The sequence below is a fragment of the Cavia porcellus genome, unplaced genomic scaffold (assembly GCF_034190915.1).
Source record: "Cavia porcellus strain 051 isolate PalLab524CR breed Dunkin Hartley unplaced genomic scaffold, mCavPor4.1 scaffold_14, whole genome shotgun sequence".
Lineage (NCBI taxonomy): Eukaryota > Metazoa > Chordata > Mammalia > Rodentia > Caviidae > Cavia > Cavia porcellus.
Window position 1 is genome coordinate 66,319,029 of NW_026947497.1, and position 17,769 is coordinate 66,336,797.

General features: G+C 45.2%; 1 long non-coding RNA gene and 1 pseudogene across 1 annotated transcript; both read left to right on the top strand.

The window, feature by feature from the left end:
• The first annotated feature begins 10,060 nt into the window (after positions 1-10,060).
• On the top strand, positions 10,061-13,507 carry LOC100729945 (cullin-2-like; annotated as a pseudogene).
• Positions 13,508-13,996: 489 nt separating this feature from the next.
• LOC134478619 (uncharacterized) lies at positions 13,997-16,061 on the top strand. The gene is made up of 2 exons (XR_010051370.1): positions 13,997-14,097; positions 15,419-16,061. It is a non-coding gene; the product is annotated as an uncharacterized LOC134478619 (long non-coding RNA).
• The last annotated feature ends 1,708 nt before the right edge of the window (positions 16,062-17,769 follow it).

The following is a 17,769-nucleotide window of genomic DNA, read 5'->3' on the forward strand; positions in this document are numbered from 1 at the left end:
TTGTCTCCTCGCCTGCTTCAGTGTTCGCAGGGCCCCTGGCCATGCAGGTCTCTGCAGGGAGAACGAGCAGGAGTGCTCTTGGCTGACATTCTTGGGGTCCAAGGGGCAAAGAGTGAAAGGCAGAGGCAGGGGAGGTGACGGAGGAAGCAGGTGGACGCAGAGGTGCTTGGACCTGCCTCGGGGCGGGGCCCGTGTGCTGCGTGCCTGCAGCAGAAGTGGGTGGCTTGTGTGAACGGGACAGGGGTCTTTGTGTCTAATGAGCTGTTCTCTTCACTTCTTTATTTTTCATTCGAACTAAGTATAGCAGGAAACCTTGTGGGCTTTTTGTGTGTTTTAAGAAACCTAAACTGAATTGAGACAGTAAGAGAAAGAGGAGGTGGGTGGGAGATGGGGTTGAGCAATCAAATTAATCAGGGCTCGAGTCCACCAAGAAAAGAGGCCAAGGAAGAAGCCCCAATTGTGGCTGCAAGAAATGGGGGTGACTGAGACACATTTTGCCGTAGTTTAAGTTTTGCTGTGTTAACAACCGACTTCGTTGTTCGACTCCTTTGGTGAGATCTGCCTCATGGATCACATCCTGTGTGAGTGAGCCTGACATAAACCACAGCAAAGGCTCCTGTCCTGGGGACGGCAGAAGAGGAACCTCCATGAAACTGGGAGTAGGTGAGGGGTGTGTGCCCATGAGCCCTGTGTTTTATTTTGTTTTGTTCTCTCTTACTGGGGGTTGAAGCAGGAGTCCCACACATACTACGTGACTTCTCTACCATGGAGCTGCATCCCCAGCCCTTAACATAGTGTTAAGCCAAATGTGTTGCCTTGCTTGGTCACTGATAGATTGAGCCCAGTGCCTCGGGCATGCTGGGAAGATGCTCTACCACTGAGCTACCCCAGGCCTGCCATGGTTCTGTAGATTGGAGAACTCATAGCTGAGAGAGAACCTGAGGGTGTCAGTCCCTGGAATCTGCTAAAAGTTTCAACCAGTCACTGGAATGTTCCCAAACTAAGATATAGGAAACTATACAGTGAGTGAAATATAGAAAGAAAACTCTCAGAATTGCTTCTCCTAGTGCAATTCAAAATCCATTTCTTCTAGGAGCACAAGGCAGCTGAGGTGAGATGGACGCTTCAGCACTTGGAAGTCTAAAGAGGCAGGAGGAAGGGGGCCATGAGGCAGAGAGCCACAGAGAGCAGAATCCACTCACCCCACTGCCCCTGCAACCAGAAACGCTCTCCTTGGAGAACGGAAAGTTTCAGGAGGCACAGAGAGGGTGACGGGATGACAGATAAGACAGCTATCCACTGTTGCTCGAAAATGCCAGTGGCACTTGTAAATAAGCACACATAACATGGACAGTCAGCTCTGTCCATGGGCAATGGGTCTCTTAGAGAAGGGGAGTGAGGGTGAGAAAGACGGCCTGGGGTCTGGCCCCTCACTCTGGTCAGCTTAGGGTGGGGGACTCTGGATCCTCAAGGCAGCCAAGTGTGTCTCCTCAGGCAACTGGAACCGGGCCAGCCCTGCCTCCCTCTCCAGAGGAACAGGAAGGGACTCTTGCAGAGGCCAGCACCCTTCCTCTATCCACACCCCCACAAAGTCCAGAAGCAGGGCCAGGATCCACGCCACCCCCCTCCCAGATATTAAGAAAGCTCACCTTCCTGGGACCTCACTGTGTGTCCTGTTCAAGGCCCTGGAAGATGTTTCATGATCACACACCACTTTGTGTTTGTATCTTGCTGAAAATTTGCTAAAGTGAGCTCTTTTTATATTCCTTGTCCTGAAAGGGGTCCCCTGCATCCTCACACAACACCTGGCTCTATCCTGGCTCTGGGGCTTAATGCAGGCTCCTTTCAGGGCGCCTTCTGATAGACACGGGGCTTCGCCTGCTTGTGGAACACTCTTGGTTGGAGAACGATGTTAAGACTCCTTCTCCAACCTCGGAAGAAGATGCCTAAAACATTAATGACGTTGTGGGTGGGAATGTGAACTCTGACAACCACTGTGGACATCACGATGAAGAGTCCCCAAAAAGCTACAGCTAGGAATTCCCTTTGATCCAGCTATTCCCCTCCTTGGCAGCTCCCAGAAAGAATTAAGACATCATATCCCAGTGATCCACGCACACTCAGGTGTATAGTGGCACAACTCAGAATAGCGAAATGTTGGAAGTATCTCAGATGCCCATCAACATATAAATGGACAAAGAAAATGTGGTATTTATGCACAGGGGAATACTACTCAGTCATAAAGAAGGTTAAACTCCAGCCATTTGTGAGGAAATGGCTGCACTTGGGACCGTGATATTAAGTGATAGACACATAAGCTTAAGTGTTACATCGTTTCTCTTCCATGAGAAGCTCAAATTATAAGGAAAGAAATAAAGAAAAGACAACAGGAAGTTGGGAGATAGATCTTTCTTACATGATAAGGAAATCAAGAGATAGAGGAAAGAAGGGAATGGGCATGAAAACAGAAATTAAGTTTTACTAATGCTACACCAGGCAGGTGAATGTTATGTACTGCCAACATGGACTAATAAAAAATGCCACCCCAACGCACAGGGCTTGAAGTCACCCGCACGATCCCTCTGTCTTCAAGTGTACATGAAGTGGTATAGCCCTTGTGTAGGTGCTTCCCCCACCCCCACCCCCAGGCCCTGGGTTCCATTCCCAGCCCTACAAGAACAAACTAGTATAAATGAGCATTAACAGATCCTAGGCTGGTTTTGAGAGAGGACTTAGAAGCACAGAACCCCGCTGACTCGGGGGTCGAGGTGGCAGTGGTCTGCACGGATTTCCTTCTCTTCTGCTGGGCGCAGGGATTGCCTTCGAAACACCGGGCTCTTGCTTGGAGTGTTAGTTAGGGTTCGCCAGAGCAAACAGGATGTGTGCCGGGCCAGATTTGTGGATGGATGTGTTACCACTTGTTTCTAAAAGTGGCTCGCCAACTAAACATTACCAAGTTCGGGTTGCTTACCTCTCCACCTGCAGTTAGATTCCAGGTTCTTTTGTCTTGGACAAAGAATTGAATGATATGAACAAAAATCAGTGGCCAAGTTTGTTCAAGAAAGTAAAAGTGAAGACTGAAGGAGAAACTGGCTCTGCAGAGCAAGCTTGGGCTGAGTAAAGTGAAGAAGAGGGCAAAAATAAAGATAGAAGTGTGGGCTGCGTCTGGAAAACACGGCATGGACTATTCTGGAAAGTTATGATGGCCAGGTCTTCCTGGGGAAGATGTGTCCTTTATTAATGCTGTCTAAATCTCAAAGAAACTCACAACTTCTACATCCAGGTCCCAAGAGGTGTGCTTGAATGCCAGGCTGCAGCCTGACCTCAGGTCCTAGGAAAACCTGGTCCAATTTCCCCGAGAAGTCCATGTGCAGGGCTCTGGGAACTGTTCTGCACTGGTGTCCAGGATTTTGTAATCAACAGTCTTCACGCCTACTTCCCCAGCCAGTTTCTGCCATGTCCCTGCTCTCCTATTTCAGATGGATGGATGGACACAGATTTTCAAGAACTGGCGCATGAGATTAGAAAGGTGGTGAATAGATTTGAGTCCCAAAATATTCTGGAAGCAGAAATCTTTCCTTAGGGAACTCTGATTTTTTAGGACCCAGTCTTTTCAACTGCCTGCATGAAGCTCTTGCGCATTACTCAGAGTCACTGATTAAAATGTTAACAGCATCTAAATAAATATTCCCACAGCAACATCTAGACTGATGTGTGGCCAAACAACTGAGAGCCAAGCCTAGAGAAACTGACAAAACTTTTTTTTTTTTTTTAAGCTTTGAGCTTTTTAAAAATTTTATTTAAGGAGAAAAGAAAAAAAAAGCAGAGAAAGGGTACAAGTTATACAGATTTGCAGAAAAAAAATGAACAGTAGGAAATCACTAGTTAATGGATTACATATTGTCATCTTAGAAATAATTGTTCAAGTCACAAAATTAAAGCTTATAAAGTGGACATTCCAACAGTGAAACTGCAAACAGTTCTGTTCAATGATCCAATAAAACTCAGTGATATCATTATCTATCTTATACACTTAAATATACATGCAGTTATATAGTTTAGAGCACTTTCTTTTCCTCTCTTTTGTACAATGACTATTACACATTTTGGGTTTCATTGCTCTCACGGTTCTTATTACTTTTTTGGAAGAGAGTAAAACCAAATGTGACATAACAGAACAGAATCGGTCAAGGCAAAAGGGCGGACATAGTAGATAATGTGAAAACATAATACACGGTGATCCACAATGGTTACCATAATGCCTCCCGCTATCTCTAATAGAATTGCCTATACCATTAGTTATAATACAATTGAACAAAACAGTAAAGAACAAAACCGACAAAACCAAACCATTGGAGACATTGTAGGTCTTCAAAAGTAGATAAAAGTCAACGAGAATGGGCGTTTTAATGAATCTCATTATCTTCACAGCTGATGCCTAAATTTTCGAACCTGATACTATCCAGCAAAACAGAATAGGGGAACATCAGTTAAAAACCAGATGGTGAGAGTAATACAGGGCTTTAAATCGAGGTAATGGAAAGTCAAAGTGGGTTACTATAATATATCCTGCTATTTTTTTTCCTTTAATTAAAAGGATAAAAATTTTTAAAAAAGTATTAAGAAAGTAAATAATGGAGTGGAGATTGAGATAAAAGAGGGCATAACAACGAAACAGCACAGATCAAAACATAACCATTTAAGCAGAATAGTGTTTCACCACCAGATAATCCTGACCTAAAAGTAGTTACCATATTGTCTCTTTCCTTGAAATCCTTGAGTACAACTTCGTATACTGTAGCATTAAGTATATCAAAACCATGTAAAACCATTTAAGAGAATGACAGCATTACAGAGTATTTAGAATCGACTAACAGAAAATGAATAATGGTTTCTGTATAATCTCCTTGTCTTTAAAAGGTTTTTGCTTATACTATCGTACATAATAAAATCCAGTAAGATACAACCTATTTAGACCATTGGAGACAGAAGGACAAAAGCTAGATGAGACTTCACAACAAGATGATACTAAATCAGTATTACCTATTAAGATGTCATTTTCTCCAAAATAGCTTTTCCTATCATCCAATCTTCTCTGTCTCATTTCTGTTGAGCTCTTATTCTGTCAGTAGCTGTCAGTTTGTCTTCTTCACTTTGTTCTCTGCTCCATTGGTTGTGGCCTCCACTATTTCTGGATTCTTTGTATTTTTCTTTTTTTAGAATATCCTGCAATACTCTCTGTAGAGTTGAATTGGTGGTTGCGAATTCCCCCAGTTCCTCTTTATCCTGGAAGCACCTTGTTTTTCCATCAATTTCCAGGGACAGTTGTGCAGGATATCTCAATCTTGGCTGGAGATTATTATCTTTCAAAGCTTGAATTATTTCCCCCCACGCTCTTCGTGATTTGATGGTTTGTGCAGAGAAATCTGCTGTAATTCTGATGGGTGCTCCCTTGTAAGTGGTCTGTTTCTTGTCTCTGACAGCTTTTAATATTCTGTTCTTGTATTGAATTTCTGGAATTTTTATTATTATATGCCTGGGTGTTGCTCTGTTTGGGTTGTAGGTAGCTGGGGTCCTGTATGCCTCATACATCTGAGTATCTTTACCTTTTGCTAAATTAGGAAAATTCTCCTGGATTATTTCTGTGAGTAGCTTTTGCAGTTCATTTGTTTGTGTCCCTACTTCTTCTTTTATGTTCTTAATCCTTAAGTTATGGATCCTCTTATCATCTTCTTGTCTTTGTATTATTGCTGTTTGTTTCTTTGTTATTTTTAAGAAGTTTTTCATTTCATTCTCCCATATTACAATTCTGCCCTCCAGTTCAGATAGTCTGTCCTTAGTTTCTTTCAAGCTGTTATGCCAGTCTTGGATAGACTTCTTAGTTTCTTGGTAGTCCCTTTGAACCTGCTTCACGTATTCTATGCTTTCCCTGTTTTCTCCATCAAACAATTCTCCCCTCTTTTTCTGTTCTTCCATTCCACCATCTGTTTTTTCTTGGGTGGGGCTTAGCATTTCTCTAACTATTTTGCATACTTCTAGCTTCAGGTCGTTGATAACTTCATTCCTGAATTGGTCTATGAGGCTCTCTATATGGTGCTTTATGTGTATTGGTGCGGTGTCCGCTATTGCCTGTTTCTCAGAATTGGGGGCCGAGGAGCCTTTCTTGTTGCTGCCTCTTCCCATATTCTCTGTTCCTTATATATGCAAGCTTATATGAGAGGCCCAGCTTCTCTCCCTGTCAGCCACAGCCTGATCGAATTGTGCCGGTTAGGTGTTCCCACTCACCGCTGCGCACCAGGCAGCCTACGCGGGGGCCCGCCCCTCCCGGCCTCCGTCAGGCTCTGGGATCTGGGTTGGGCCAGCCTGCGGGGTCCGCCGGCAGCGTCACGCAGGCCAGGCACTTTTCACCAATCCCGCCCGAGAGGGGGATGTGTCGCTGGAGTCACCACCGCGCCCTGCTCCCGCAGGACTGCTCGGGCCCAGAAAGTCCACTGGAGTCAAACTGTGGTGGAGTGTCAGTTTCTCTCACTCACCTCGCCACAAGTCAGAACATGCCTCCCTGCCCGTCCTGTTTTCGACTCCGTTTGCAGACTCCGGTTCTCAGAGTTTCCGCGTGTCTCTCTCCTTGCCGAGCCGATGTAGAGGCAGCCAGCCACCGCGCGGCGGGAAACCCAAATCGCGGCTTCCAATGGTGCAGGGTCCAGCCTCAGCAGCGAGACTTTTCTGTTCCTGTTTTAGCACCAGGACTGCATTCCAAGTTGGTTTCTCTCAGCCAAGTTCGTTCCTGAGTCAGCAGAGCATAACTCCACCTGCTTATGTCTCTTTAGTCCGCACCATACCTGGCTTCTGAGCCTAGTTTTTCAGAGAGCCTCCGGTAGTTGCTGTTATCTGTCCGCCATGTTCTCCCGGAAGTCCGAAACTGACAAAACTTAACCACCACACCCTGCCTAGGAAAATATGGCCACTCAGACATGATTGACATCAACTGTGGTTGTTGTGATTTTTTGGGACACTTTCCAAAATAACAGTATTAATTTTATATTAAAAGAATTTCACTCCAGTACCGCAAAACAACACCAACAAAGTCAGCATCTCCTGAGATCCAGCCATGATGGATCTTAGGTGGCTGAGCAAGAAAGCAATTCACCTCCCTTCCTGGTAAGCGCCCTTGGCATGAGCCAGGAAGAGAACCAGTCAGCATCTCTGTGAGCCTACTGGTGAATGGGCTGAGAATCAAACATCCCATCCCTTCCCTCCTCCCCCCATTAGCAACTGGGGGCAGAGGTCTGGGCATCTCTTGGAGGATGACTGTATGCAATATAGCAAATATGGGGGGCTTCCTTCTATGTTCTGTTTAAAGGCAAATATTGTTTTCACTGTTGTTTTGCTTTGTTCTGATTAACTGTTTTGCTCTATTCAATATTCTGTTTTGATTGGTTTTATGATGTTCTGTTTTTGGTTTAATTTTGCTATATCTGATTGAAAGGACAACTATTGTGAAGATAACAAGATATATTATGGTACCTATTACTGTTATCCCGGTAACCTGCTGTGAAGTTCTGTACCAGTTTCACTGCACTGTCTTATTAGGCTTTGTTCTGTCTTGTTCTGTTGTGTTTTATTACCTTCAAAATAAAATTTAAGAAAAAAGAATGTCATCAGGCACTGCTTGCCATCTCACTATATAGTTCTAGCTCTCTCTCCCGCTTCCATGTTCTGTCTAGAGGGAGAGAGTGGTAGATGTGTAGGTAGGTGACAATTTTAATTTTTTGTGGTGTTGGGGCCTTCAGTAAAATATTGTGGCACACATCTGTAATCCCAGCACTGTGGGAGGCTGAGGCAGGAAGATTGCAAGTTTGAGTCCAGCCTGAGCAACTTATTGACTTGAGAAATGCTGTCTCAAAATAAACAATAAAAAAGGGCTGGGGATGCAGCTCAGTACAAGGGCTCCAGGTTCAATTTCCAGCATGACAAAAACAAAACAACTGGGGTCTCGTGCATGCTAAGGAATTGCCATATCACTAAGCTGTGTCTTGCACAGGAGTTATTTTTAAAGATTAAAAAATGCTTTCAGGACTTACACAGTTATTATTAATATTTTACCTGTTGGGTGTCTTAGAAAATATTGGAAAGTGTTTTGAAGGCACCTATGTCATCATCCAGAGCTAATTTCTGTCTGGCAGAGGTGAAGCAGCAGGGATTATTTCCATCAGAGTCGACGATGGGATTTATGTACTGAAGGAGACACCTGTGCTGATGGTGACAAGCCAGGATCTACTCGGTCACTAAGGAGTAGGTGAGTCAAGAGGTTTAGAGGTGCAGAGCCTCCAGATAAAGAAACCAAGAACTGGGAGTCTAATGCTGTGGGGGAAACCAAGGAAGAACATTCACAAGCTAGGAAGATGGTGACCTTTGACTGCAGGAGAACCCCAGAGCCCCAAAAGTTTCCAAAGGGATGAAAAGCATCAAGGAAGCCTGAAGACAGAACCGTGGCTAGCACAACTCTAGAAGGTGAAAATGGTCAGGGTGAAGCTAGCTGGGAGCACTGCTAAAAGGAACACAGAAACCAGTAAAGTATAACAAAGCTGACTCAAGAAAGAAGAAAGGTTCTAGAACCAGGCAAAATTTCAGACCATAAAAGGTTCAGAATTGTCCCCTCCCTACCTGCAGGCACACACACAGCACAGGCAGGCTGTACTTACAGCCAGAGAAAATTGACTTAGAAATAACTCATTTAGTTACAGCCGGCATTTGCCTTGTATTTTTGGCAGCTTCCTGCCTCTGATTGACTGTAAGCTCAGCTGCTATCATTGGCCCATTACCTATTAAGACTCAGTTACTTGGTTACAAGGGTACACTATTAGCTTATAATTTATTTGTACATCAAGCTAAATTGTAGTTCACAGAAGGGATAACATTATGACAAATATGTCATTTGAGTACAAAGGCTTGTAGTTTTTTAAAATTTTGTTTTTATTTGTTGGTTTTGAGACAGGGATTCACCATGTAGTACAGGATAGCCTTGAACTCACTAAGTAGCCAAGGCTGGCCTCCAACTTGTAGCAATCTTCCTGCCTCAGTCTTTCAAGTGCTGGAAGTATAGGCATGTGCCCCCATGCCCAGCCAAAGGCTTGTTTCTGATACATTGATTTTCTTGCATTAATACCTACTTCATGAAGTATAGCATATTCAGCACTTGATACTGAGCATAATGTACTGTGGATGTTAATAAATATTAGGTTGAAAGACTGACTGTAAAGGGACTGGGGATTTATCTCAGTGGCATAAGCGCCTGCCTTGCAAGTGTTTGGTCATGAGTTCGATCCCTGGTACCGATAAGAAAAAAACAAACAAACAAACAAAAAAGACTGACTATATAGATGATAGCCAGATCCTATACGAAAATAGAACTCTGACTCACAATCTGCAGCAACCAGCCAGAAAACCAGCCCACTATGGGTAGCCAGTCCAGGGAGCCAGCCTGCTATCTAAAACTAATGGATACACAGATTACAGACCTGTAAAAAGTCAGTTAGTTGGTGGCCCACACCTGTAATCCTCTAGGAAGCTGAGGCAGAAAGGCACAAGATCAAGCCCAGTCTGGGCAATTTGAAAATTTAGCAAGACCCCAAATGTTTAAAAAGGGAGTGGGGCTGTTGCTCACTGTGAAGGCTCTGAGTTCAATCTCCAGTACCACCATCAAAAAAAAAAAAAAAAAAAAGAGAGAGAAGGAGAGAGGAAGAGAGGGAGAAAAAGAGGGGAGAGGAGAGGGGAAGGGAGAGAAGGGTAAAGGAGGACAGAGAAGGGGAGGGGAGGAGAAGAGAGGAGAGGAGAGGTGAGGAGAAGAGAGAAGAGAAAAGTGAGTCACTTATCAACCAATTCTGGAAGCCAAATAATAATCTCTGCAATAACTGGTCCAAAATAACAAGGACTTGATTAATAATAACTAACAGCTTCCCTAATTGTTGTCCTGTTTCCAATTAGGACCAGCCAAATACACACCCTAACTCAACACACAAGATGCCAGCTCTAGTTAGCGTGTGTATAACCTCCCCATGCCATGAGCCTCCAGGTAAGATGCAACAGGATTAATGAGACAGGAGCTGGATTCTATTGGGCAGTCAGTAGATGGTCCACAAATGGAGTCTACTGAGTCACAGCCTTCCAAAAATATCTGCCAGGTGTCATTCTGCTATTTGGACCCTCTCCCTCAGCATGGTCAGGCAGACCCATTAGCTCAAGGGAAGGTGGACCCTGCATAGACACTTCCTAAACACTACACATATTAGACCCTAAAAAATTTGTCTCTTATAGAATAAATATTATATTTGTGCAATAGCGTGAGCCCCCTTCTACGTCCCTTAGAAACCCCTAGACAAAGAGCCCCCACGGACACGCTACTAAACAATCCCCTCTTGGTTAATGGGAGCTTCATTTCTTTGCCTTTTTATCTGCTACTTTCCTGCCTTTATATTGTTTAGATACATTTGTTTGCACCCTACCTCCTCCACACTCAGTTTCATTCTTCACCAGTGTGGGACACAAACCCAGCATTCTGGTAACATTTTAGGGGCTCATCCAGGATTCCAAGAGACAATAAATAAAGTCCATGCTTTTGCTGCACTTTTTACTATCACTTTGCAGGTTTTATGCTTTAAATAATATCATTTCACCAATTAAAGGTGATTACCGTGGTCATCAACCTTACAGGCCCAGGGGACAGGTTTCACTGATGTGGGCTGAGCTGATCCCTCTGTAACACGAGTTGAGGGAACATCGGCCCAAGCTCACCTCAGTTTTCCTTACTGATTTGATCATGAGGAAGTGATCTCTGCCCTGGGTGCTCTTTTCTCTATCATGACTCCCTTTCTTGGCAAGCTGAGCAAGGAGTTACGAAGGACCCCTATCTTGTTGTCTCATTTTAATTGTTGTACTCCGGCAGGCGTGAATCAGATACTTAAAGCCACGAGGGCATTTGTACTTTCAGAAGACCCCCATGAAAGGATAAGTTGGTGGGGTGGAGCACTGTCGGCTCCACTGAGCTCAGGACAACCCCTAAACATCTTCTCGGTTTACGCTTTTATGTCTGTACAACAAAAGATAAACTGTCTTTGTCATATAATCTTTCCCTATATCCTAAAAGTTTTGCCCTGGTTGCTTCTGAGTTCTAAGGGTCTTGCCTATAATTCTTGCTCTTGCTTCTGAGTCACAGTCTTCCTGTCACTCAAACTCCTATTTCTTCTTTCCCGCCTGCCAAATTGCTCTCCTAGTCCCCTGGATGTCAGATAAACTGTTTTTAAACAAAGGTACAACTTTCATTTTTTAAATCATATGCAGCCTGCACTGGGTCGTAGATAACAAAGTTAGGGTCAGCTCCTCTCTAGCAATACCGAGGGACGGAACAAACCTTGAGTAAGAGCCTTACATCAGGGAACTGAGACTGCTGCTGAACTGCTTGCTAAATATTGTGACAACTTACTAAAGAAGTCAGCAAAAGGGATGACTGGGAATAATGTAGAAGACAAATTGACAAGCTTTACTGTTTTAGAAACTATCGATGATAAAGACCGTTTCAAAAGTTCTATACAAGAATGTTGGCAAAACACTTGATTCATGTATTATCTCTGTCTATGGGTTCTGAAGAAGCTATGATCAATAAGCTAAAGCAAGCCCATGGTTATGAGTTTACCCCCAAGCTAAGCTATGAGTGTCAGAACCAATCTCATAAGTAAGTTCAACAATTTTATCAGAAACCAAGACACGATAATAGGTATGGAAATTAGTTTTCATGTATATGTTCTACAGCCTGGTGCGTGGCCTTTGGCTCAGCACCCTTCATCTATGTTTGCGATTCCCTGGGAATCAAAGAAGTGTACAGGTGTTAGAATTATCATACAGCCACCATTTTAGTGGGAGGAAACTGACATGGTTCCACTGTCTTTGTGCAGGTGAAGTTAAAATGAACTATCTGGGCAAACGGGATATGGCTGTGGTCACAACACACCAACTGGAAGTTCTCCTTGCCTTTATAACAGCAGTGAAATGGTTGGCTATAAAGAGCTTTAAGACAGCATTCAAAAAACGAACTGACAGAAACAATCAAATCATTACTTCATCTGAAAATGATTAACCATGATTCAGAAAAGCAATACATTAATGCAGAATCTTCATTTTCATTAAATATGGGCCTCAGCAGTAAATGAGCAAAATTTACAAATACCATATCACTGTAAAAAAAAAAAAAAAACCAAAAACACAGGAGTTGGGTGTGGGGGATGAGGTGTCACTTTGTAGGCCCCAACCCCCTCAGACCTGCAATATACAATAGCCCCCGGTATGCGAGACAGAGGTAGGACAGGAATGCCTGTTCTCGGTGAGATCTCTCACCCTCTGGAAACCATACTGTGAGCTGGCTTTGTTTTGCAGAAGTCTTGAGGAAGTGGCTGGCCACCCTTTGTGACACTAACAGCAGACAAATTAACAACATTCTTGGGCTAATGAATTTCTTCCTGGGCTAGAGGAGTTAGAAGAACTGGTTGTGATTATTTACTTCACTTAGATAGTTTAGAATAAACATTGTAGTCTGTCACATTGTAGCTTGTCACAAAGAATGCCTTTTCACTACTTAATTGTCTGGGCTCTGTGAACTGATCCGGTTTACTATATATGAATCTTAAAATAAAGATTGTGCGTGCAGTGCAGTGCAACGTGGTGCAGGCAGTAAAAGTGCCATGTCTCCTCTGTTTTCCTTTCCGAGCGCTGCACCCCCCGTGTCCCGATCAGGCGTGTTTGCGTGTTTGCCTTTCCCGGAGTTCAGAGTACCCTAGATACTCACGACAGTTGGGCATGGTGGTGCATGCCTATAATCCCAGCACTCTGGAGGCTGAGGCAGGAGGATCATTGCAAGTTTGAGAGCAGCCTGGGCTACAAAGGGAGCTCAAGGCCAGCCTGAACCTGCATAGAGAGATCTTGTCTCAAAAAGACTAAGTAAATAAAATTTTAAAAGAGATAACCACAGGAAATGGAGCAGACTAGGAGGGCTGTAGGTGAGGACCAGCAAATGTATCTGCAAGCTGCTATAGTTCATATCATGAAAGCACAAAAATTGCTTCAACACAATACCTTTATTCAAGAGGTGATCTGCCAGTTGAGGTTTGAACCCAGCATCAGCGTGATTAAGAATTGCATCAAGGACCAGGGATTTAGCTCAGCAGCACAAGCACCTGCCTGGCAAGTGCAAGGTCTTGAGTTCAATCCCTGGTACCAAAAAGAACAAAGAACTGTGTCAAGGTTCTGATAGACACACAGCTCACTGATCGCAGTCAGGTGTGTGAGGCTGCACACAGCTTGGTCACACCATGTCACCCGCTGCAGTGTGGGTGTGAGATTCGTGCCATCACCCCTGGTGCACTCCTGTGGGAAGAAGCAGGCTGGTGCCTCCAGCCTTCAGTCATTTGGCAGAGCCTGTTATTCTGCTATTTACAGCATCACCAGGGCCACCTCATGAGTGGTGACAAAAAATGCCTGGGCATATTCCAAGCTCATGTCATCATGACATTTCTTAAACTTTATCAACAAGGGAGTGAAGTGTGGCTGGAATCTAGAAATTCAGTTGAGTGCCTTGCTTTGTTCCCCTTTGTGTTAGCAACTGGTGTGATTTAAAAAAAAAAAAATTACATCTTAAAGGACATAAAATAAAAACTTAAACATTGTAAATTAACAAATATCTTAGAGATACTGACCACCTTCTGTGCTCAGTCTGCCTCCTCACTGTGTGGTAGTCACACATTAGCTAGGCCACAAGAAGGGAATGAGGGAGTCGCTGGAGGGAGCCCATTGGCGGATTAGGCCCCCAAAGCAACAGCTCAAAACCCTTTCGCCCAGAGTCTTGCACAGACATTCCTGTCCTGGAAACCCCTCTGGGAACCACCAAACTTGTTTGTAACAAAGTAGAGACAAAGTGGGCCCTGTCACAAGGATATTTGCTTCTCCTTTCAGGATGGTTCCAGACAAAAGGGATAAACCTGCTCATATTCCAGCCAATCAGTGGAAAATCCTTCTGTCTTTCTACCAAGCCTTTCACTTACAAAAAAAAAGGTATATCACATGACCCAGAGGTTGGTGAAACGAAAGGGGTTTCATGAAACAATGCTTACCAAATTGTAAGTATAATGAGGTTTGCCAATGGAAAAACTCTACCAGGAATGGTGGCACATCCTTGTAATCCCAGCACCTGGGAGGCTGAGACAAGGGCATCATCATGAGTTTAAGGCTGGCCTGGGCTGTATCGTAAGTCAGGGCCAGCCTAAACTCCATAGAGAGAACCTGTCTTCAAAAAAAAGAGTAACTCTCCAAACAAAAAGATTTCACCCCATGAACACAATGAAATGGAAATGGGAAACCTCAGAAAAGATTGGCAGATAGATTTCCCCAAATGCTTAAGAACAGGGTACCCTAGTACTTCTTAGGATGGGTAGACAGCTTCACCAATTGGATAGAGGCCATGCCATATAAGACAGAGATGGCTGTGAGATGACAAAGACTTTAATGTCAGAAGTTATTCCCAGGTTTGGGCTCCCCCAAAGCCTCCCTTTAAGGCTGCTATCACCCAGGAAATATCCCAAGTCCTGGAGACTCAATGCTATCTACGTTGTACTGTAGCCACAGTCCCCGGAAAGGTATAAGTACCCTTCGATGGTACCCGAGAAAGTTCAGCCTCTGGAGATTTAGCTCCATGGTTGTCCTACTTCCTTTAGCCCTGATACAAATCAGGATCCCTTCAAATGTCGTATGAGTGCCCCTTTCTCACCAACATGGAGACACATGGTAACAGCCCCAAATGTCAACATATCCTCCAACAATTGTCTAAAGCTTGTGCCAGGGAACCAGGACCCCCTACATTCGATCCCAGAGATTTGGTCCTGGTGAATTCATCCCCCTTTTCGTCTCCTTCTCTAAACCCAACCTGAGAGAGACCTCACACAGAGATCCTGTCCACCCCAACAGCTGTCAAGGTGACAAGAATCCAGCCCTAGATACATTGTCACCACCCAGAGAGGAAGAGACTGACCATTCCACTAGGAGCAGCTAGAAAACCTCAAACTCCTCCTCAAGAAAAAAGTCACCCAACTCCACAAAAGATAAAGAGGATTCTAGATCGGACTCTGCCTTTCGCAGAGAGGGAAAGATGTAGTGTCACCAGTGCCTTCCCTGATTCTCTAGCGAGTCCACCTTCCCAGTATCTAGATCCGTCTCTAATCTGGGCTGCTTCCTAAAACAAGCTCTCCCTCCTAATTCCCTATGGCAGTAGGCCTGGGCCCTTAAAGGCCCTTCACCCCGATTCTGACACTTCACTGTTCCTCTTTGTTTGAGGCCTTGCTTACTCAATCTGCTTGTTTGCTTGTTTCCTCTCCCCTAGAGTCTACTGACCTTCAGATGGTGGTGCAGATGGAACCCATCCGGGGATCCCGCCTGACCTTTATCGCGGCCCATTAAACAACCCTCTGGAGGATGCCCTAACTGCAGAGACTTTCTTCTCACATCCCCAGTACAACCAGAGTGGTCTTGGTCCTCTTTCCCTACCAGTGGGTAAGATCACCTCTTCGGAGCAGGAAATGTAACAGGATTAGGGAAACAGGAGTTAGGATTCTATTAGGCAGTCTGGACAGCAACCCTAAAATGGAGTCGGGAAGCCCCAAATGGAGCTTACTGAGTCGCGGCCTTCCAGGAATTTTACAAAAGCACCTGCCTCAGCCATCCAGGACCTCCCCTGAGCATGATCAGGCAGGCCACTGGCTCAAGGGCGCGAGGGGCCTGCACGGCAGTCTGCGAACATTGCATAGATCAGATCCTAAAAGATACACAGTCTCCTACAAGGGCAGAGATCACACCGCTCACACAGTGGCCGGAGCTCCCTTCTGAGCCCCTTAAAAACCCTTAGATGGAGCCCTGTGGGTGCCTTCTCAACCCTCTCCCTGCTGCCCAGGAGCTGCATTTCTTTGCCTTTATGTCTTTTGCATTCTTGCCTTTATGTCTCTTAAGTAAATTTGCTTGTGCCCTTCCTCCTCTGTCCTAGTGTCATTCTTCATCACCATGGGACATGACCCCGGCATTCCGGTAACAAGGGCACCCCTGGAACCATGACTTTGCCCATTCTAAAGCTTTCCCTCTCTTCTGCCTGCCTTGAAGTCCCTGCCAAAACACTGGTGCTGATGGCTCTGCCAGCAAATTCTGGATAAGTCTTTACCTGTTCTCACTTGGTTGGTCTTCATTTATTTCCACCAGTTCAAACAATGCTTTCTTTATTCATCCTGTTACTAAATATTTAGTGAGTGTCTCTTCTAGGTCAGAGTCCACGCTGCTAAGCCCTAGAATAATGAATTAATTCAGATGCCATGGTTTCTACCTTAAAGCTGATTACAAGTTGACATGGTGGTGTGTGCCTGTAATCGCAGGGCTCTAAGAGGCTGAGGCAGGAGAATCCCAAGTTCCAGCCCAGCAAGGACAACTTAATAATTTGGTGAGACCCTGTCTCATAATAAAAAAAATTGAAAAGGCTGGCCATGTAGCTAGGTACACTGGCCCTGGACTCAATCCCCAGTCCACAAAAATAAGTAAATAAAATAGATTGTGGTTCATTGGGAAGAGAAATGCCAGAAAGCAGTAAGCTAAGTCCAATCAACAAAGCACTGTGATGGGGTGGGGGCGGGGTAGCAGAGCCAGGCTGGAGGGTCAGGGAGAGCTTCCTGGAAAAAGGCCGTTCACTCAGAGACTAAAGAACGAGCATGACCAAAGAGGGATGGAGAAAAGTTCGAATGAGAAAAAAGGGAAATCCCCCAGTGTAGAGTTGTTGTCATTGAAGGAAGCGAACCAAAGAAAAAACAACAGGCTTTGTGTTTCAGCTGGATGCTGCAAGCCCAGCAGCCCAGAGCAGGAAAGGCAGCTGGTGGTCACATCCTTCGCGGCTCCTGAAGAAAGTGGCCTTATCTGCAAGGCAGGATCACTGAACATATTAGGGCTGCAGTGAGACCAGACCAGGAAGAAAGGTTCATGGAGCAGGACACCCATTCCCAGGGCTCCTGGTGGGTGGAGGCTGTGGCTCTGTCAGGAGGATGAGCAGGAAGCAAAAGAAGCCAGAACCTGGGCAACAGGGAGAAAGTGGGCACAATCACTGAGCCAGATGAGGGCGAAAAGGTGAGCCCTGCATGGTGAGAGGATGGCGACACCTTCCAGAAGCGGCCATCTGTGCATGTCTGAGGCTTGAGAGAAGGATGGGGAGGGAAGTCTGGAGTCCTGAGCAGGGACATGGTCCTCCAAGCCAGGGAGATAGGTGTGATCCGTCAGCAGGCAGGCGAGGGCTCCAAACAGCACTCTGGGAAAAGGAAGAGAGGCGCATGCAAATAGACCACAAGGAGCGGCCAGGGAAGAAAAGAGAAAGGAGCCCAGGAGCGTGACTGACGGCAGGTCCCAAACACTGCCCTGGTTCCCAGAAAGAGTAACCCATAAATCCTCCTGTGAGTCCTCCTATTCCCTCCCCCACCCCGCTCCGGGAAGAAGGTGGCCCTGCAAGGAGCGGCTCTCAGCACTGCTGGAACCGGTCTTGTGTTGCCCCATAGTAACCTCAAGGCTGCACCATCAAGGTGCCTGTGTTCACACTACCCACAGAGCAAATCAAATGTTGAAAGAGAATGGGGAGCCATGCAAAGCTGCTCGTCTGTGATCTCAGCTACTCTGGACGCTGAGGCAGGAGGATTGCATGTTTGAGGCCAG